Source organism: Myotis nattereri (genome assembly GCF_964212035.1).
Source record: "Myotis nattereri genome assembly, chromosome: X".
NCBI lineage: Eukaryota > Metazoa > Chordata > Mammalia > Chiroptera > Vespertilionidae > Myotis > Myotis nattereri.
The window spans coordinates 42,440,890-42,463,977 of record NC_138078.1 but is presented as its reverse complement, the minus strand read 5'-3'; the positions used below and the strand labels follow the sequence as shown (position 1 = coordinate 42,463,977).

At 38.4% G+C, this 23,088-nt stretch overlaps 1 protein-coding gene across 1 annotated transcript in view; it reads right to left on the bottom strand.

The window, feature by feature from the left end:
• The window catches only part of ZC3H12B (zinc finger CCCH-type containing 12B), a gene marked incomplete at its 3' end in the record, with an annotated part of 438,369 nt that overhangs the window by 113,502 nt on the left and 301,779 nt on the right, over positions 1 to 23,088 (bottom strand). The window contains exons 4-5 of the mRNA XM_081080808.1: positions 6,259 to 6,420; positions 5,830 to 5,874 (exon numbers count right to left, since the gene is read on the bottom strand). The remainder of the gene's footprint in view (positions 1 to 5,829; positions 5,875 to 6,258; positions 6,421 to 23,088) is intronic.

The following is a 23,088-nucleotide window of genomic DNA, read 5'->3' as shown; positions in this document are numbered from 1 at the left end:
GATTTAACTATAAGACTGCGCACAAAGACCACTAGGGGGTGCACCAAGGAAGCATAACAAAATGCGGAGACAAAGAAACAGGACAAAATTGTCAATGGAAGATCTAGAGTTCAGAACCACACTTTTAAGGTCTCCCAAGAACTGTTTAGAAGCCGCCGATAAACTTAATGAGATCTACAAGAAAACTAATGAGACCCTCGATGTTATATTGGGGAATCAACTAGAAATTAAGCATACACTGACTGAAATAAAGAATATTATACAGACTCCCGACAGCAGAACAGAGGAGCGCAAGAATCAAGTCAATGATTTGAAATGCGAGGAAGCAAAAAACACCCAACCGGAAAAGCAAAATGAAAAAAGAATCCAAAAATGCGAGGATAGTGTAAGGAGCCTCTGGGACAGCTTCAGGCGTACCAACATCAGAATTATAGGGGTGCCAGAAGATGAGAGAGAGCAAGATATTAAAAACCTATTTGAAGAAATAATGACAGAAAACTTCCCCCACCTGGTGAAAGAAATAGACTTACAGGTCCAGGAAGCGCAGAGAACCCCAAACAAAAGGAATCCAAAGAGGACCACACCAAGACACATCATAATTAAAATGCCAAGAGCAAAAGACAAAGAGAAAATCCTAAAAGCAGCAAGAGAAAGAAACTCAGTTACCTACAAGGGAATACCCATACGACTGTCAGCTGATTTCTCAACAGAAACTTTGCAGGCCAGAAGGGAGTGGCAAGAAATATTCAAAGTGATGAATACCAAGAACCTACAACCAAGATTACTTTATCCAGCAAAGCTATCATTCAGAATTGAAGGTCAGATAAAGAGCTTCACAGATAAGGAAAAGCTAAAGGAGTTCATCACCACCAAATCAGGATTATATGAAATGCTGAAAGGTATCCTTTAAGAAGAGGAAGAGGAAGAAAAAGGTAAAGATACAAATTATGAACAACAAATATGCATCTATCAACAAGTGAATCTAAGAATCAAGTGAATAAATAATCTGATGAACAGAATGAACTGGTGATTATAATAGAATGAGGGACATAGAAAGGGAATGGACTGACTATTCTTGGGGGGGAAAGGGGTGTCGGAGATGCGGGAAGAGACTGGACAAAAATCGTGCACCTATGGATGAGGACAGTGGGTGGGGAGTGATTGCGGAGGGTGGGGCGGGAACTGGGAGGAGGGGAGTTATGGGGGGAAAAAAGAGGAACAAATGTAATAATCTGAACAATAAAGATTTAATTAAAAAAAAATAAAATAAAATATTCATACTACCCGAAGCAATCTATAAATTCAATGCAATCCATATTAAAATATCAATGGCATATTTCACAGACCTAGAATAAAAATTCCAAAAATTTATGTTTAACCATAAAAGATCCCGAATAGCTGTAGCAATCTTGAGAAAGAATAACAAAGTTGGAGGAATGACAATACCAGATATCAAGTTATAATATAAAGCCACTGTAATCAAAACAGGCTGGTTCTGGCACAAGAACAGGCATATAGATCAATGGAATGGAACAGAGAACCCAGAAATTGACCCAAGCCATTATGCTCAATTAATATTTGACAAAGGAGGCAAGAGCATACAATAAAGTCAAGACAGTCTCTTCAATAAATGGTGTTGGGAAAATTGAGCAGATAAATAGAAAATGAAACTAGGTCACCAGTTTACAACATACACAATAATAAAATAAAAATGGATGAAAGATATAAATGTAAATCATGAAACCATAAAAATATTAGAAGAAACCACAGGCAGCAAAATCCCAGACATCTCTCATAGATATATGTTTGCCGATACATCTCATAGGGCAGAGGAAACTGAAGAGAAAAGGAAGAAATGGGACTACATCAAAATATAAAGCTTCTGCACAGCAAAAGAAACCATCAACAAAATAACAAGGGAGCCTATTGCATGGGAGAACATATTTTCCAATGATATATCTGATAGGGGGTTAATCTCCAAAATAGATTGGGAACTTATACAACGTAACAAAAGGACAAAACAATCCAATAAAAAAAATAGGCAAAGGATCTAAATAGATACTTCTTGAAAGTGGACATACAGAAGGCTAAGAGGCTATATGAAAAAAATGATCAATGCCACTAATCATCTGAGAGATTAAAATCAAAACGAAAATGAGGTACCACCTCACACCTGTCAGAACCACAATCAACGAATCAACAAAAGACAAGTGTTGTCAAGGAGAAAAGCGAACCCTCGTGCACTGTTGGAAATGCAGACTGGTGCAGCCTCCTTTGAAAACAGTATGGAGTTTCCTCAAAACATTAAAAATGTAACTGCCATTTGACCCAGTGATCCCACTTCTAGGAATGTATCCTAAGAAATTGAAAAGAACAATCAGAAAGGATATATGCTTCCCTATGTTCATAGCGGCAAAACTTACAATAGATAAGATTTGGAAACAGCCTAAGTGCCCATCAGTAGATGAGTGTGGAAAAGAAACCTATGATACATCTACACAATGGAATACTATGCAGCTATAAAAAAGAAAGAATTCTTACCATTTGCAACAGAATGGGTGGACCTGGCAAGTATTATGCTTAATGAGGATATTTTTTTCCATTGATTTTTAGAGAGAGTGGAAGGGAGAGGGAGAGACAGAAAGAAATACAGATGTGAGAGAGACACATAGATTGGCTGCCTCCTGCATGCCCCCAACCAGGGCCAGGAGCTTGCAACCAAGGTATGTGCCCTTGACCGGAATCAAACCTGTGACCCTGCAGTCCACAGGCTGATACTCTATCCACTGAGCAAAACCAGCTAGGGCCACAAGATTTTTAAATATTTACTCCCACTTCATCAATTGTTTATCTTTCATTTTATTAGTGGATAATTTTGAACCACAAAAGTTTTTAATTCTGATGCAGTTCAATTTATCTATTATTGTTTGTTCCTTGTGCTTTGTGTCATATTTTAATATTCATTGTCAAAATTCCTACATCATGAAGATTTATCCTTAATGTTTCTTCTATGGTTTTTTAATGTTTTACTCTTATGTATGTTTTTAATCCATTTTTAGTTATTTTTTTTTGTATATGGTGTGAGGCAAGGGTCCAATTGAATTCCCTTGTATATGAATATCCAGTTTTGCCAGTACTCTTTTTGGAAAAGACTATAATTTTCTTCACTAACTGTCTTGGCACCCTCATCACAAATCAGTTGGCTATAAAATGCCTGGGTTTTTTTTTCTAGACACTCAATTCTAATACATTTATCTATATGCATAACTTTTTGTCAGTCACACACTGTCTTGATTATTGTTACCACTTGAATATTTTAAGTTCTGAAAACAGGAAGAGTTAAATCTCCCAATTTAGTCTTTCTCAAGAATATTTAGGCTATTCTACATCTCTTGCAGTTCCATATGAATTATAGATTTACCTACTATGTTTCTAAAAAGAAGCCAGTTGGGATACTTGTAGGGATTACATTGAATCTGTAGATCAGTTAAGACTTAGCAATGTCAAGTCTTCTGATTCATAAACATGGGATATTTTAACATTTATATAGATCTTTAATTTCTTTTGACAATGTGTTGTATTTTTTCAGGTTATAAATTGTACACTACTTTTGTTAATTTATTCCTACATATTTAACTCTTTTTGATGCTGTTGTGAATGAAATTGTTATGGTAATTCATTTTATGATTTTTATTGAAATTATATTGGAATACATTTGATTTTTGTATATTGAATTTGTATTCTGCAATCTTACTGAACTTGTTTTTTAAAAAATCTTTATTGTTGAGAGTATTATAGATGTTTCTTACCCCCCGCCCTATTGTTCCCCTCTACTTGGTTCCTGCCCTATCCCAAGCCTTCACTACCCTATTTTCTGTGTCCATAGGTAATGCATATAGGCATATAAATTCTTTGGTTAATCTCTTCCCACCCCCCACTACCACCTTCCCTTTGAGATTCCTGAACTTGTTTGTTAGTCCTGATACATTTTTAGTGGATTCCTTATAATTTTTTATGTATAAAATCACATCACCTCTGAATAGAATAGTTTCGTTCTTCTTTCCAATATGGATTCATTGTGTTTATTTTTCTTTCCTAGTTGTCTGGCTAAAACCTCAAGCACAATATTGAATGGAAAGGGTAAGAGCAGACATTCTTGTCCTGTTCCCAATTTTAGCGGGAAAGCATCCAATGTTTCACCATTACATACAATATTAGCTAGGGTTTTTAATGCTATGTATCAGATTGAGGAGTCTTTCTTTAATTCCAAATTTGCTGAGTGCTTTTATCAAGAAAGGGTATTTTATTTTGTCAAAAGCTTTTTCTTTGTCTATTGAGATAATTATGTGCTTTTATTTTTATTTTATTGATATTGTATAACATTAATTGATTTGGTATGTAAACCCTGTATCCTGGGGATAAATCCCAATTAATCATTATATATAACTAGAGGCCCAGTGCACAAAATCTGTGCACTCGGGGAGGGGCGGGGGGGAAATCCCCCTGCCTAGCCTGTGCCCTCTCACAGTGTGGGAGCTCCACAATCCATCGCTGCAAAGAGGTAGGCCCCACCCATCCATATGGGGCTTCTTGATGGATTGCCCCAAAGAGGTAAGCCAGAGCCAGGAGTCCCTCCTCTGCACCGTGCGGAGCTTCGGGAACCCCAGGCCTCTCTGTGCAGAGCTGCTGGGCTCTGCCTTCTCCGTGCTGTGCACGCAGCATCAAGTCTCCACCCACCCGCGCACACCCGCTGCACACACAGCCTCCTGGTGATGGATTGTGACAGTGTGAGGGCACTATGGAGTGACAGTGTGAGGGTGTGATGGCCATTTGCATATTAGCTCTTTACTATATAGGATTCTTTTAAGATGTTTCTGAATTTTGTTTGCTAGTATTTTTTTTAAATATATTTTATTGATTTTTCACAGAGAGGAAGGGAAAGAGAGAGAAAGTTAGAAACATCGATGAGAGAGAAACATCGATCAGCTGCCTCCTGCACATCTCCCACTGGAGATGTGCCCGCAACCCAGGTACATGCCCTTGACCAGAATCGAACCTGGGACCTTTCAGTCCGCAGGCCGATGCTCTATCCACTGAGCCAAACCGGTTTCGGCTGTTTGCTAGTATTTTATTGAGGACTTTTGTCTCCATATTCATAAGAGATATTGGCCTGTATTTTTTATTTCCTGTGATGTTTTGTTCAATTTTGGTATCAGGGTAATATTGGCCTTGTATAATGGGATGGAAACTTTCCTCTCAACTTCTTTTTTTTTTTGGAAGAGTTTGTAAAGAATTAGTACTGTCCTGGCTGGGTAGCTCAGTTGGTTAGAGTGTCATCCCAATATGCCAAATTTGTGGGTTTGATGCTTGATATTTGTTCTTACCATAGCAGGCCTCTTCTTATCTGTCTTACCCTCCTGGTTCCCTTCTCTGTGTTTGCTGGCCTACATTCTAGGCCAGTGATGGCCAACCTATGACACGCATGTCAGAGGTGACACGTGAACTCATTTTTTTGGTTGATTTTTCTTTGTTACATGGCATTTAAATATATAAAATAAATAGCGGAAATATAAATCTTTGTTTTACTATGGTTGCAAATATCAAAAAATTTCTATATGTGACATGGCACCAGAGTTAAGTTAGGGTTTTTCAAAATGCTGACATGCTGAGCTCAAAAGGTTCGCCATCACTGTTCTAGGCTGTATTTTCAATAGATCTACAAATGTCCTTACAATTCTCTTTTACCAACCTCCACTCTTGTTGAGAACACCCTTAGGTGTAAACTTCTCCAGGAATAAAAAAACTCAGGTTGAGAAGCTAGATACATACACAGTTCCCCTGGGTCACTGCAGGCCATACTCCTTGTAGAACTTCCTGTAAGAAAGACATCCAAACTTTATTAGCATTAGCAGTTTCTTTCACCTACAGAAACCACAAAACCCCCTAATGCTTCTATACGTCGAACTCCCCCCTCCTTCACTGTGTAGATTTCACTGTTGCATGGAACCACCTCTAGCTCTTCTTACACAGTCCTTCTTGCCCTACACTCCAATTATTCAGTGACAACACAGAAGAGCTAATGGGGATAGAAGAGGCAAAGAGATAAAGGGAAGAAAGACTTAAGGCTCCTGGACTGATCTCTACATTCCTCTCAAAGTCTCATCCTGCTCCTATAATGAATTTCTCAAACATTTGGGCTGGCTGATTCTCTGGAATGAAGATAACATTCACTTATCCCGCCAAGAATTCTGGCCTCACCTTTCACACTTATTGGATGCTTTGGAATAGAGACTCTTATACTCTGCCTCTTTCTTGTAGCTGTTGGAAGCTGGTAATCTTCAAAACCTCCAAAAGAGCAGAATGCTTGCTTCATGCAGGATGGGCAATTGAGAAGGGGTATCGCTTTATTCCATAGTGGGTCTGAAAAGAAAGAATCTGGGAAAAATGAAAGGAACAGAGGTTTTGTGTATAGAAGACCTAGGTAAAATGTCTACCACTGCCACTTACAGTTGGATGACTTGGAACATCATTTACTCTATCTTATTTATAGGGGTTACTATACACTAATAATCCCTATCATTCATTCCTCACAAAATGGTTTGAAGCTCAGATGAATTATCTATAATAATAAAAGCGTAATATGCTGATTAGACTGGACGTCCTTCTAGATGAAGCCGGGGTTGCGAGGCAAGCCCGGGTCCCAGGTGCCTGCTGGTGTCCGGAAGGAAGCCTGGGTCCCGGGTGACACAGGGAAGCCGGTGCCAGCAGCTGGGCAGTGGTTCTCAACCTTCCTAATGCCACAACCCTTTAATACAGTTCCTCATGTTGTGATGACCCCCAACCATAAAATTGTTTTTGTTGCTACTTCATAACTGTAATTTTGCTATTGTTATGAATTGTAATATGCAGGATGTATTTTCATTGTTACAAATTGAACATAATTAAAGCACAGTGATTAATCACAAAAACAATATGTAATTATTTATTGTGAAACATTTATTTCTAATTACAAATAAATGAAATTTTGTCTTGAAGCATGGTGTAGCATGGGTAACAGTCTTAATATAGCAACAGTAAACTACATTGCTACATTTTGCAACAGTATGTGTAAAAAGCCAATAGGGGTCAGTCTTTGCAAGTGGAAAACGAAGATCATCTTCCACAACAAGTCTATTTCTGTATTTATTTATTTATTTTTAATTAAATCTTTATTGTTCAGATTATTACATTTGTTCCTCTTTTTTCCCCCCATAACTCCCCTCCTCCCAGTTCCCGCCCCACCCTCCGCCCTCACTCCGCACCCACTGTCCTCATCCATAGGTGCACGATTTTTGTCCAGTCTCTTCTCGCATCTCCCACACCCCTTTCCCCCCCAAGACTAGTCAGTCCATTCCCTTTCTATGTCCCTGATTCTATTATGATCACCAGATTATTTTTTCACTTGATTCTTAGATTCACTTGTGGATAGATGCATGTTTGTTGTTCATAATTTGTATCTTTACCTTTTTCTTCTTCTTCCTCTTCTCAAAGGATAACTTTCAGCATTTCATATAATACTGGTTTGGTGGTGATGAACTCCTTTAGCTTTTCCTTATCTGTGAAGCTCTTTATCTGACCTTCAGTTCTGAATGATAGCTTTGCTGGATAAAGTAATCTTGGTTGTAGGTTCTTGGTATTCATCACTTTGAATATTTCTTGCCATTCCCTTCTGGCCTGCAAAGTTTCTGTTGAGAAATCAGCTGACAGTCGTATGGGTATTCCCTTGTAGGTAACTGAGTTTCTTTCTCTTGCTGCTTTTAGGATTTTCTCTTTGTCTTTTGCTCTTGGCATTTTAATTATGATGTGTCTTGGTGTGGTCCTCTTTGGATTCCTTTTGTTTGGGGTTCTCTGCGCTTCCTGGACCTGTAAGTCTATTTCTTTCACCAGGTGGGGGAAGTTTTCTGTCATTATTTCTTCAAATAGGTTTTCAATATCTTGCTCTCTCTCATCTTGTGGCACCCCTATAATTCTGATGTTGGTACGCTTGAAGCTGTCCCAGAGGCTCCTTACACTATCTTCGTATTTTTGGATTCTTTTTTCATTTTGCTTTTCCAGTTGGGTGTTTTTTGCTTCTTCGCATTTCGAATCTTTGACTTGATTCTTGCGCTCCTCTGGTCTGCTGTTGGGTGTCTGTACAATATTCTTTATTTCAGTCAGTGTATGCTTAATTTCTAGTTGGTTCTTTATCACAATATCTAGGGTCTCATTAGATTTCTTGAGGATCTCACTACATTTATTGGCGGTCTCACCAGTCTTTTCGAGGGCCTTACTAAGTTTATCGGCAGCTTCTAGACCAGCCGTGGGCAAACTACGGCCCGCGGGCCGGATCCGGCCCGTTTGAAATGAATAAAACTATTGAAAAAAAAGACCGTACCCTTTTATGTAATGATGTTTACTTTGAATTTATATTAGTTCACACAAACACTCCATCCATGCTTTTGTTCCGGCCCTCCAGTCCAGTTTAAGAACCCATTGTGGCCCTCGAACCAAAAAGTTTGCCCACCCCTGTTCTAGACAGTTCTTGAGAGACCTTAAAAGTGTGGTTTTGAGCTCTATATCTTCCATTTCTGACATTTGCGTCCTGTTTCTTTGTCTCCGCATTTTTTTTATCTTTTCTTGGTGCACCCCCTAGTGGTCTTTGTGCGCAGTCTTGTTGTAGTTAAGCCTTGATTGTTGTTGGCAATACCGGGAGTGATTTAACCTCCAGGCTAACTGGCTCTTATGAGAGTCATCTGTGTCTGCAGTGGGAGAGCTTCTGTCTACTTCTGTATTTATACTTGATAACCAACAAGCTGGAAAACCCTGTTTCACAAAGATATGTTGTTGGAAATGGAAGAAGAAGGCGCAACACAGTCTCAGACAGAACAGGATATGACTGCAAACACTTGATCCAGAATTTTGTAACTGGCATTGTAGAGAAATCAGTTCTTGCTGCATCGTTGTTAATAAGTTCAATGAACTCCTTTTGTGCTGTCTCAGGAACATCTTCAACTTGGACTGTGAATGGGCTTCTGGCAAGTGCAAATGGGGTGTCAGGTAGATTTGGAAAGTACGATGAAATTTTGTCTGCAAGCATGCGCAAGTGTTCTTTCACAGAAATTATCATCGTAATCCTTTTGTCTGGTTCAATGTCATGTTCCTCAAAGAAAGCAGATAAGGTAGGCAACATGTAAATTTTATTTTCATCCAATTTTTTTTTTTTTTTTGCCAAAGCTGAAGTTTCAGTTGGAATAATCGGATCTTTTCAGACAAATCAAGGCATGTTGCATTTGGTCCTTGCAATGATAAATTTAACTCATCAAGATGGCAAATGTGTCAACCAAGTAAGTTATTTTCTGCAGTTCACTTTTATTTCTGAAAAGTGCTTTGAACTGTTCTTTCTGATTAAAAAACGTTTTGAGTTCATCACGAAGCTCAAAAACACGTTTTAAAATTTTTCCTCTCGACAACCATCTCACTTCAGTGTGAAATAGCAGAGCATTGTTCGGCACATCTAACTCATTGCACAGTTGCGAAAACAGTCGACTGTTTAAAGTGCTCGCCTTTACAAAATTGACACAACTTATGATGCTTTTCATTACTTCTTGTAACTCTTGTGGCAGGGTCTTCATTGCTAATATTTGCTGATGAATCATACAGTGAGTTCTGATGACTTTTGATGACTCATTCAGTACCAAATGTTGAAATCCAAGAGATCTTATGCTCTTTCAGAAATGAACCAACTGTGTCAAATACATCATGTGCAGTAGTTGTCATTTCAAGAGGTTTGCAAAAAAGAAACTCATCTTTAAAGTCGCCATCATTAATATACCTCACATAAACCAGTAACTGTGAACAGTTTGCAACATCTGTAGATTCAGCAAGCTGGATACTAAATATTGGAAGTGGAACAGATTTAATTTCCTGGATTACCTGATCAAGAATATCAGCAGACATGTCATCTATTCTTCTGCGGACAGTGTCGTTAGGGAAGGAAATTGCACTCAATTTCGTAACAAATTTGTCTCCAATCATAACTCGAACAATGTCTTTGGCCACTGGCAACAGTAAATCCTCAGCAATGGGGTGAGGTTTCATAGCGGCAATTCTGAGTGCCACCAAATATGAAGCTTCAACGGCTGCTACGTTTTGTTTGTGGTACTTGCCACCATTGTCAAGTCTGGCTTTCTTGAGTCCATCAGCTTTGCTTCTAAAATAGTTGGTATCCTTGTCGGCAAAGATCGGATGCTTGCTATCAAAATGGCGTTTTAGTTTGTTCAGCTTCATAGATTCAGCTGATAGAACTTCACAACAAATAACACATTGTGGTTTCTCAATTCCTGCTGTAATTATTGAGGTAAAACCATACTGTAAAAAATCCTCACTATATTTTCTTTTCTTAACGTTCTTCTCTACATGATCCATTGTCATGGGATGGTTTGCTAATGAAAATAATATATAACAATAGCTTTAATAATAAAAAAGATGATACATAGCATAGTTTCAATACAGTTCATTAAGGTTTCCTATGATTTACCATTCTCTGTGTTGTTTTTTTTTTACATACCTGTTACTATCACAAGGGGGCAGTATTCACATCAACCACAGCTGAATATAAAAAGATCAATCAGTATCCAGATTAAGTTCCCATGGTACAGATAATATTTTTTTTGCAGTAGTTGATGATTTTACAGTACATGATTTTACATTTACCCAGTAATTATAATTCATGAAGTGTCGTTTTACCTCCAATACTGCTGCTTTCAACACAGTAGCTGCTTTTAACAGAGTAGCTGCTTTTAACACAGCAGCTGCTTTCTACACAGTAGCTGCTCTCTATACATGTGTGACTGGTCCGCATAACTACATTATGGCGCCAACCCTGTCACATACACCTGTATTTGTACGGGGTGTATGTGATGGGGTTGGCGCGATGATGTCATCATGCCAGGTACTCATGTGGGCATATCTGCATGTGGGCGGACCCCCCTGGAGACGGATAGAGGAGCGGTGTCTCGGTTCCTAAGACCATCGAAAATATGTGTTTTCCGATGGTCTTAGGAGACCCCTGTGAAAGGGTCATTCAACCTCCAAAGGGAACGTGACCCACAGGTTGAGAACCGCTGAGCTTGGGGAAGGAAGGCTTACTCTTGCAAGAATTTCGTGCATAGGGCCTTTAGTATATATATAATCAATCTGCATCTATGAGATTTTGTGTTTTTCTGCTTAATCCCATCACCTTTTACATCCTGCTCCCCTCTCCACTCTGACAACTGAGTCTGTTCCATGTATCCATACCTCTGTTTCTATTTTGTTCGTCAGTTTATTTATTTTTTTTGTTGTGTTTACTGTTGCCATTTTTAAAAATATATTTTTTATTATTGATTGTATTACAGATATCTCCCATTTCCCGCACCCCTTCCCTCTCCTCCTCCCAGCCCCTCCCCACTCCCAGGTCTTTATTACACTATTGCCCTGTTAATGGGCTATGCATATCCTATATAATAAAAGGCTAATATGCAAATTGACTGAATGGCAGAATGACCAGTTGCTATGACACACACTTACAAAGGACAGACACTCAACACAGGAGCTGCCTCTTGGTGGTCAGTGTGCTCCCACAGGGGGGGCACCACTCAGCCAGAAACCAGGCTCACAGCTGGCAAGTACAGCAGTGGTGGCTGAAGCCTCTCCCACCTCTGTGACAGCGCTAAGGATGTCCGACTGACATCCCCGAGTGCTCCCGGACTATGAGAGGGCATAGGCCGGGCTTAGGGACCCCCTCTCTGAGCGCACGAATTTCGTGCACTGGGCCTCTACTAAGTATGTAAGTTCTTTGGTTTCTCTCTTCTTGTCTCCCCAACCCATATCAAGGTATGTTCTATGCCTCTATGCTTCAAGTGTTATTTTGTTGGCCAATTCATTTTGTTAATTAGATTCCACAAATAAGTGAGATAATGTGATATTTGTCTTTCTCAGTTTGGCTTATGTCACTTCACATAATATTTTCCAAGTCTATCCATGCTATCCCAAAGGGTAAGCGATCCCTCTTTTTTACAGTTGCATAGTATTCTATAGTGTTAATATCCAACAGCTTTTTTATCCATTCATCTACTGATGGGCACTTAGACTGTTTCCAAACCTTAGCTATTATTTTTTTAAAAAAATATCTTTATTGTTGAAAGTATTACCTATGTTCCCTTTTCCTCCCATTGAGCCCCTCCAGCCTGTCCCTGACCCCCACTTCAGGACTTCACCACCCTATTGTCTGTGTCCATAGGTTATGAATATATGCATACAAGTTCTTTTGTTTCCCCCCTCCCATGCCCCCCTCTGAGATTCTGCACTCTGTTACATGCTTCCATGTCTCTGGATCCACCCCGTTCATCAGTTTATTTTGGTAATTAGATTCCACATATGAGTGAGATCATGTGATACTTGTCTTTCTCTGACTGGCTTATTTTGCTTAGCATAATACTCTCTAGGTCCCTCGATGTTGTCTCAAAGTGTAAGAGATTCTTTTTTACTACTGCCCAGTATTCAAAGGTATAAATGTACCACAGTATTTTTATTGATTTGTCTATTGCTGGGCACTTGGGCTGTTTCCAAATACTAGTTATTGTAAATAATGCTGTTATGAACATAGGGGTGCATACATTCTTTCTGATAGGTGTTTCAGGTTTCTTAGGATATATTCCCAAAAGTGGTATTGCTGGGTCAAATGGAAGTTCCATTTTTAATTTTTTGAGGAATCTCCATACTGTTTTCCATAGTGGCTGCACCAATCTGCATTTCTACCAGCAGTAAACTAGAGTTCCCTTTTCTTCACATCCTCGTCAGCATTTGCTGTTTGTTGACTTTTTGATGGTAGCCATTCTGACAGGTGTGAGGTGATAATCTCATTGTGGTTTCAATTTTTATTTCTCTGATGATTAGTGCCTTTGAGCATTTTTTATGTCTCTTGACCATTCATATGTCCTCTTTGGAGAAATGTCTATTTAGGTCTTCTTCTTCTTCTTTTTTTAATTCTTTATTGTTTAAAGTAGTACATGAGTCTCCCTTCCCGCCCCCCCCCCATTGAAATAAGCCAGTCAGAGAAAGATAAATGTCACATGATCTCACTTATTTGTAGGTCTTCTTCTTCTTTTTAAAAAAATATATTTTATTGATTTTTTACAGAGAGGAAGGGAGAGGGATAGTTAGAAACATCGATCAGAGGGAAACATCGATCAGCTGCCTCCTGCACACTCCCTACTGGGTATGTGCCTGCAACCAATGTACATGCCCTGAACCGGAATCGAACCTGGGACCCTTGAGTCCGGAGGCCGATGCTCTATCCACTGAGCTAAACCGGTTAGGGCTTCTTCTTATTTTTTAATTGGATTGTTTGCCTTCCTTTTGTGTTATTGGCCTACTCAGGTGTTCTTTATATATTTTGAATATTAACCCCTGCTTAGATGTATCATTGGCAAATATATTCTCCCATCCAGTGGGTTCCCTTTTCATTTTGATAGTGGTTTCTTTTGCTTTTCAGAAACATTTTATTTTGATGTAGTTCCATTTGTTTATTTTCTCCTTAGTTTCTTTTGCCCTAGGAGATGTATCAGTAAACATATTGCTATGTGACATGTCTGATATTTTACTTCCTATGTTCTCCTCTAAAATTTTTCTGGTTTCATGACTTACATTTAAGTCTTTTATACACCTTGAGTTTATTCTTGTTTATGGTGTAAGTTGGTGGTCTAGTTTCATCTTTTTGCATGAATCTGTCCAGTTTTTCCAGCACCATTTGTTGAAGAGACTGTCTTTATTCTATTATATGTCCTTGCCTCCTATGTCAAATATTAATTGACCATAATGGTTTGTCAGTTTCTGGGGTTTCTGTTCTGATCCATTGATCTATATGCCTGTTCTCGTGCCAGTACCAAGATGTTTTGTTTATAATGGCTTTAAAGTATAGTTTGATATCTGGTATTGTGATACCTCTTCCTTCGTTCTTCTTTCTCAAGATTGCTACAGCTATTTGGGGTCTTTTATGGTTCCATGTAAATTTTTGGAGTTCTAGCTCTGTGAAGAATTGCATTGGTATTTTACTAGGGATTATGTTAAATCTGTAGATTGCTTTGGGTAATATGGACATTTTAATGATGTTAATTTGACAATCCTTGGACATAGTATCCTCTTCCATTTGTTCGTATCTTCCCTTATTTTTTTTTCAATGTCCTATAGTTTCCCAAGTATAGGTCTTTTACCTCCTTGATTAAATTTATTCCTAGGTATATTTTGTTATTGATGTTGTTGTTGTTGCAATGGTAAATGGGATTGCTTTTTTAGCTTCTCTTTCTGAGAGTTCATTACAGGTGTATAAAAATGCCATCAATTTGTGCATGTTGATTTTGTAGCCCAATACCTTGCCAGATTCATCTATTAAGTCTAAACTCCTGTCTTTCGGGTTTTGATGTACAATATCATGTCATCTGTGAATAATGACAGTTTTATTTCCTCCTTCTAATTTGTATGCCTTTTATCTCTTCATGTTGTCTGGTTGCTGTGGCTAGGACTTCCAGTACTGTATTGAATAAGAGTGGTGAAAGTAGACATTATTTCCTTGTTCATATTCTTGAGGGAAATTCTTTTAGTTTTTGCCCATTGAGTATGATGTTGGCTGTAGGTTTGTGATATATGGCCTTTATTATGTTGAGGTATGGTCCCTCTATTTCCACTTTACTGAGAGTTTTTATCAAAACAGGACTGGATTTTATCAAATGCTTTTTCTGCATCAATTGATATTATCATGTGATTTTTGTCTTTCAATTTGTTAATGCAATGTATCACATTTATTGATTTGCAAATACTGTACCAGCCTTGCATCCCCGGAATAAATCCCACTTGGTCATGGTGAATGATCTTTATATATTGATTTCAGAGAGAAGGGAGAGGGAAAGAGAAATAGAAACATCAATGATAAGAGAAAATCATTGATTGGCTGCCTCCTGCACACCCCCTACTGGGAATCAAGCCTGAAACCAGGCATGTGTTCTCATTGGCAACCCCCCAGAGCTGAGATACCTCTCCAGAACCAGCCAGGTATCTCTCTTTCATGCCTCCGCCCTTCCTGCCAGTCACTGTGTTGTCTCCCTTGGTTATCTTTCTGTCCTTGGTTATCATAGTTTTCTCCAGCTAGTCTTCAGTTGATTATTCAGGATGTTTTCTGGTTTTTGTATTTTAGTTGTAATTCCAGTTTGGTCCTGGGAACACGACAGGTGGAGGTGGACCTCAGAGTGCCTCAGACTGACTACAGCTACAACAGGATGCTGAGAGCCAAACCTGGACAGCTCCTGACATTGGCCGATACAAAAGTTCCTCTTGGGAGGCCCGTAATCAGTATAAAAAACAGTGAGCCTCAGACAATATAATCTGCCTTGTTGAACTTTACTTGGCTGTTTTTTTTTTTCTTTTTTCAATATTTTCCTTATTGAAAATATTTTTCAATATTTTCCCCTTTTTATTGCTTAGGTATTATTATTGCTAATATTTTTTCTCATTTCTCTCTTGTTTCTTTCATATCTCTTATTGGCTTCCATTCTTTTCTTACTCTATCTTTTTTTCTTTCCATTCTTTCTTTCCCTTTGTCTTTCTTCCTCTTCTTTTTACTTTGCATATTTTTTCTTTCTTTATCTGCCTTCAAGTATTTTTTTACATTTTAATTTTCCTACTCTCTGCTCTTATTTTTTGCTCTCCACTTTTCCCTTCAGAATATTTTTTCTGACCTTTTTCTTTTCCAGTATTCTCTTTATTTTTTATTTTACTGTTAGTATTATTATCTTTTTCTCTCTTTCATTTTTGTTCTTGTTCTCTTATCCCTTTCCTAATTCTCTTTTCTTTTGTGGTTGTTTTTACCGTTGTTGTCAGGATCTATTGTATGCTTTTGTATGTTTCCTGCTTGTTTGGTTTTGTTTGTTTTGCCCTGTCACCACCTGTACAGCAGCTTGCATAACGTAGTTATGGCTGAGCCTTACAGTTACCAATCTGAGAGGAGAGCCCACCCACAAATGGGAAAACAATAATCAAGATCCAATTAAAACAGGATAATCCAAATAACCCACAAAAGTGTCACTCCTAGAGTATCTAGCTCAGTAATTCAAGGAGACTTCACCACTGGGTGTCACAGGACATTTACTACAAAAGCCCACACCACGAAAAATGAGTCATAAATATAGCCACAAACACAAAGAAACAACTGAAATGGGGAGACAAATAAATTAAGAGAAGAAAAACTGCCTGAAAACAACCTAACTGCGATGGATGTAAGCAAATGATCATGCATAGAATTCAGAGTAATGGTTATAAAGATGCTCAAGGAACTTAGTGAGAACTACTATATCACCATGAAAAAGGACACAAAAAGCATGAATAAGAAACAGGCAGAGATGAAGAATACTATATCTGACATCAAGAATATGCTGTAAGGAATTGAAAACAGGCTTGATGAACCAGAGGAACGAATAAGTGAATTAGAAGATAAGGTAGAAAATATCAACATAATCAGAGAAGCAAAACAACAAAAACAACACTTAAAAAGCATGAGGAGAGTTTAAGGGAACTTTGAAATGGAACAATATCTGCATCATAGGGGTAGCAGAGAGCGAAAAAAGTGATCAAGAGATAAAGTGTTTGAAGAAATAATGACAGAAAACTTCCCTAACCTGGTGAAGGAAACAGTCATATAATTTCAAGGAGCAAAGAGGGTACCAATCAAGATGAGCCCAAGGAGGCCACAAAACACATCATATTTAAAATGAAAAATGTTAAAGACAAAGAGAATCTTAAGGGCAGTAAAAGAGAGAAAGACAGTTATCTACAAGGAAGCTCCCATACAGCTGTTAGCTGATTTCTCAACAGAAATACCATACCCCAGAAAGAAATGGCATGAAATATTTATTTTTTATTTTTATTTTTTGGCATAAAATATTTAAAGTAGTAAAAATGATCTACAACCAAGACTACTCTATCCAGCAGGGCTATCATTCAGAATTGAAGGTGAAATAAAGAGTTGCACAGACAAAAAAAGCTAAAGGTGTTTATTGCCACCAAACCTGAAATGCAAGAAATGTTAAAGAGACTGCTGTAAGAAGAAATAGAGTGAAATAGCCATAAAGAATAAAAATGGCAATAAATGTGTACCTATCAATAATAAACTTAAAAGTAAATGGATTAAATGCTCTAATCAAAAGATATAGGGTAGCTGAATAGATAAGAAATCATGACACATATATGTGATGTCTACAAGAGACCCACCATAGTACAAAAGACTCATGAAGCATGAAAGTGAAGGAAAAGAAAAAAAATTCCTTGCAAATGGAAACAAAAATAAAGCAGGTGCATCAATACTTATATCTGACAAAAGAGACTTCAAAGCAAAGGCATAAAAAAACACAAAGAAGGCCACGATATAATACTAAAGGGATCAATCCAAGAAGGGAATGTTACCCTAGTAAATATATATGCACTCAATATATGAGCATCTAAATATACAAAAAAGCTCTATGTGGGCTTTCAGGGAGAGGTTGACAGCAATACAGTCATAGTAGGGTACATTAACAGCCCACTGACGTCACTGGATAGATCTTTCAGACAAAAAAAATCAAAGAAGAAACAGTGATCTTAACTGATATACTAGATCAAATGGATTTAATTGACATTTACAAAAAATTTCACCCCAAAGCTACAAAATACACATTCTTCTTAAGGGCACAAGGGACATTCTCAAAGAAAAACCACATATCAGACATAAAATACTTCTCTACAAGATCAAGAAGATTGAAATCATATCAAGCATCATCTCAGATCACAGTGGCATGAAACTAGAAATTAATTACAATAAAAACACTCAGGAGACCCAAGATGGCAGGATCAGTAAGCACCTATATTTGTTGCCTTTCACAACCACATCAAAATTACAACTAAAAGGCAGAATAATTATCACCCAGAACCATGGAAAAGCTGGCTGTGTGGAAGTTCCACAACTAGAAAGGTGAATAAAACGCATTGAGACTGGTAGGAGGTGTGTGCGGAATGGGCTGGCACCCGGGTGTGCTGCTTTTTTAATCGGGAGGGAGATACAAGCTCCAGCTTGCTCTGAACTCCAGTTCTGGGTGAGACTCTGGGGGACCCAGGCACATACGGGGAGAAACTTGACTGTCTGGCATAGGGACAGGAACACGAGGGTGGCTTGCTTTCAGAGGTGCTCACAGTGATCATTATTCCTGTGTGGGTACACAGGGATGTGGAGACCTCTCTGGTGCAGGGCTGATTGGCAGCCATTGCTATTTGCTCCACCCTGGTGATTCCCTGAGACCCAATCCCACCCAATTTACAACCCCACCCAAGCTGTGTTCAGTGGCTTTTGGATATGAATGTCCTTTCTCAGCCTAAAACCTGTCAAACAGGCAGCACCAGCAGCAGCTTGCCTTGCTACACAGCTGGGCCTTGTCTGAGCACTTCCAAACTCGATATAAAGAGGAGGAATCTGCAGATAACTCTATAGTTCCTGCTGGGTGGCTCCAGGCAGTGGCTTACTTTGTACCTCCTTGGAGATCCAAGAGCCAGTGTACCCAGTGATCAGTGTGAGACCATACTGGATTACAACTCTTCACATCCATAAGAGATGCACTCAGGGGCAGACTCAGTGAGCACAAAGTCCTGCCAAATAAGGGTGTCTCCTGCACAGCAGCTCTTCCAGTGTAGACACAGCTGGTCCTAACAGCCAATTGGCCTGGAGGTCAATTCCTCTCAGTGATACCAACAGCAATCAAGGCTTAACTACAACAAGACTGTGCACACAGTCCACAAAGGGTTGCACCAAGAGTGTCCACCTCAGGTGACTGGGGAGACTGAGCCACTGGGCCATATAGGACACCTACCACACAAGGCCACTCTATCAACTCAAGGAGACTTAGCAGCTATCCAATACATAGAAACAAACACAGGGAAGCAGCCAAAATGCAGAGATAAAGAAACATGTCACAAAGGAAAGAAATTAATGAAAGCAAAATACTGAATATAGAGTTCAAAACCACAGTTATAAGGTTACTCAAGAATCTTTTAGAAACCTCTGAGGAACTTAGAGAGACCTTTAAGGATCTTAGTGAGAATACAAAAAAAAGGGGGGGGGGAGGACCAGTCAGAAATTAAGCATACACTAACAAAAATAAAGAATAATATACAGAGATTCAACAGTAGACTAGAGGATCCCAAGAATCAAGTCAAAGATTTGAAATATGAGGAAGCATAAAACACCCAACCAGAAGAGCAAAAAGAAAAAAGAATCCAAAAATATGAAGATAGTGTAAGGAGCCTCTGGGACAACTTCAAGCATACCAACATCTGAGTTATGGGGGTGCCAGAAGAAGAGAGAGACCAAGATATTGAAAACCTATTTGAAGAAATAATGATAGAAAACTTCCCCTACCTGGTGAAAGAAATAGACTTACACATCCAAGAAGCTCAGAGAACCCCAAACAAGAGGAATCCAAAGAGGACCACACCAAGACACATCATAATTGAAATGCCAAGGGCTAAAGACAAAGAGAATCTTAAAAGCAGCAAGAGAAAAACAGTTACCTACAAGGGAGTACCCATATGACTATCAGCTGATTTCTCAACAGAAACTATGCAGACCAGAAGGAAGTGGCAAGAAATATTCAAAGTGATGAATAGCAAGAACCTACAACCAAGATTACTCTACCCAGCAAAGCTATCATTTAGAATTGAAGGCAAGAAAAAGCTAAAGGAGTTCATCACCGCCAAGCCAGTATTATATGAAATGCTGAAGGGTATTCTTTAAGAAAAGGAAGAAGAAGAAAAAGGTAAATATAAAAAATTATGAACAACAAAGTGACAACAAATACATATCTATCAACAAGTTAATCTAAAAATCAAATGAACAAAAATTCTGATGAACAGAACAAACTGGTGAATGTAATAGAATCAGCGGCATGGAAAGGGAGTGGACTGACAGTTCTCGGGAAGAGGGAGTATAGGGGGAGCAGGAAAACATTGGACAAAAATCTTACACCTATGGATGAGGACAGTGTTGGTGGGCGAAGGCCTGGGGTTGGGTGGGAACTGGTTGGAGGGGAGCTATTGGGTGGGTGGGGGTGAAGGAACATCTGTAATAATCTGAACAATAAAGCTTAAAAAACACTCAAAAACATTAAAACACATGGGGTCTAAATAGCATGTTATTAAATAATGAGTGGTTTAACAATGAAATCAAGGAAGAAATAAAAAACTTCCTAGAAAGAAATGAAAATGAACATATAACAAACTGAAATCTGTGTGACAGAGTGAAGTAGTTCGGACATGGAAGTTCATACTACTACAGGCTTACATCAAGAATTAAGAAAAATCTCTAATAAACTATTTAACCTTACAACTAAAGGAATTAGAAGGAGAAAAACAAGAAAAGCCCACAGTAGGTAGAAGGAAAGAAATAATAAAATCAGAGTGTAAATAAATGACATAGAGACTAAAAATACACAGACAAAATCAATGAAACCAATAGCTGTTTCTTTGAAAAGATAAACAAGATTGATGAACCTTAGCCAGACTCATCAAGAAATAAAAGGAAAGGACGCAAATAAATAATATCAGAAATGAAAGTGAAGTAACAACTGAGACCACAGAAATACAAAAGATTGTAAAAAAAAATACTATGAACAATTAACAATTCGGGCAATATGGGAGAAATGGACAAATTCCTAGAAACATACAATCTTCCAAAGCTCACTCAAAAGGAATCAGAAAATCTGAATAAACCAATAACAACTAATGAAATTGAATCAGTAATAATAATTTAAAAAAACTTCCAGAAAAGTAGCCCTGGATCAGATGGCTTCACAGAGGAGTTTTACCAAGCATTCAATGAAGAACTAATATCTATCCTCCACAAATTATTCCAAAAATTGAAGAGGAAGGAACACTTCCAATCCCTTTTTGTGAGGCCACCATTATCTGAATTCCAAAACCAGATAAAGACACTTCAAAGATAGAAAATTACAGGCCGATATCCCTGATGAACATAGATGATAAAATCCTCAACAAAATATTAACAAATTGGTTCAACAAAAATTCAAAGGATCATACACCATGACCAAGTGGGATTTATTCCAGGGATACTAGGCTAGTAGAATATTTGCAAATCAATTAATGTGATACATCACATTAAAAAAAATGAAAGATAAAAACCACATGGTCATATCAATAGATGCAGAAAAAGCTTGTGACAAACCCAGCACCCATTTTTGATAAAAATTCAGCAAAATGGGAACAGAAGGATAATAACTCAAAATAATAAAGGCCATATACTACAATCCTAAAACCAACATCATACTCAAGAGGCAAAACTAACAGCATTTCCCTTAAGAATAGGAACAAGGAAGGCATCTCTGCTTTCACCACTCTTATTCACCATATTCTTAGAAGTCCTGTCTACAGAAATCTGACAAGAAGTAAAAATAAAAGGCATCAATATTGGAAAGGAAGTAAAACAGTCATTATTTGCAGATGATATGATATTATACATGGAAAACACTACAGAATCTACCAAAAGAAACTAGAGTTAATGAATAAATTTAGCAAATTAGGAGGATACAAAATTGACATTTAGAAATTGATGGCATTTTTAAACACCAATAATAATCTCTCTGAAATAGGAACTAAAAAATAAAATCTCTTTTATCACTGCAACAACAACAAAAAATAAGATACCGAGGAATAAACTTAACCAACGAGGTAAAATACCTGTACTTGGAAAACTATGGGACTTTGCAAAAAGAAATAGAAGAAAATACAAACAAGTGGAAGCATATATCATGTTCACGGATTGAAAGAATTAACATCATTAAAATGTTTATACTACTAAAGCAATATATACTTTCAACCCATTCCCTATTAAAATACCAATGGCACATTTCACAGATCTAGAATAAATAATCCAAAAATTTATGTGGAACAAAAAAGACCCCCAAAAGCCACAGCAATCTTGAAAAAGTAGAAAGTTGGAGGGATCACAATACCAGATATCAAATTATACTATAAAGCTATTGTAATTAAAACAGTTTGGTACTTGCACAACAATAGGCATATATTAGTAGATCAATGGAACAGAACAGAGAACCAAGAAATCGACCCAAGCTATTACACTCAATATTTGATAAAGGAGGCAAGAACATAAAATAAAGACAGTCTTCAATAAATGGTGTTGGGAAAATTGGAAAGGTATAGGCAAAAAATGAAAGTAGACCACCAACTTATACCATATACAAGAATAAACTCAAATTGGATAAACACTTTAATTGCAAGGCATTAAACCATAAAAATATTAAAGGAAATCATAGGCAGCAAAGTCTTAGACATCTCATGTAGCAGAATTTTCACAGATACACCTCCTAGGGCCGTGGTTGGCAAACTGTGGCTCGCGAGCCACATGCAGCTCTTTGGCCCCTTGAGTGTGGCTCTTCCTAAGCCTTAGGAGTACCCTAATTAAGTTAATAACAATGTACCTACCTATATAGTTTAAGTTTAAAAAATTTGGCTCTCAAAAGAAATTTCAATCGTTGTACTGTTGATATTTGGCTCTGTTGACTAAAGAGTTTGATGACCACTGTCCTAGGGCAAGAGAAACAAAAGAAAAATAAACAAATGGGACTATCTATATATATAAAAAGCCAGTGACCAGAACACCATAATGACCAGAATGACTGGTCGCTGTGACGCCCACTGTGGCCAGTGAACCAGCCTGATCAGGAGTGTGGCCAGCTGGCCAACCTCCCGAGGCCCCTTCTCCCAGCATCGGGTGGGATGGCTGGCCAACTCCCTCAGGGCCCTTTCCCCCAGCTGGCCCCACCCCCAATTGGCCCGCCCCACCCCGATCAGCCTGCAGTCTCTACCCTGGCTGGCCCTGCCCCAGATCGCACCCCCCATCCCAATAGGGGTTGGAGCTGGCTGGCCAACCTCCTGCAGGCCCTCCCCCTACCTGGCCCCACCCCTGATGGGCCTCCACCACCT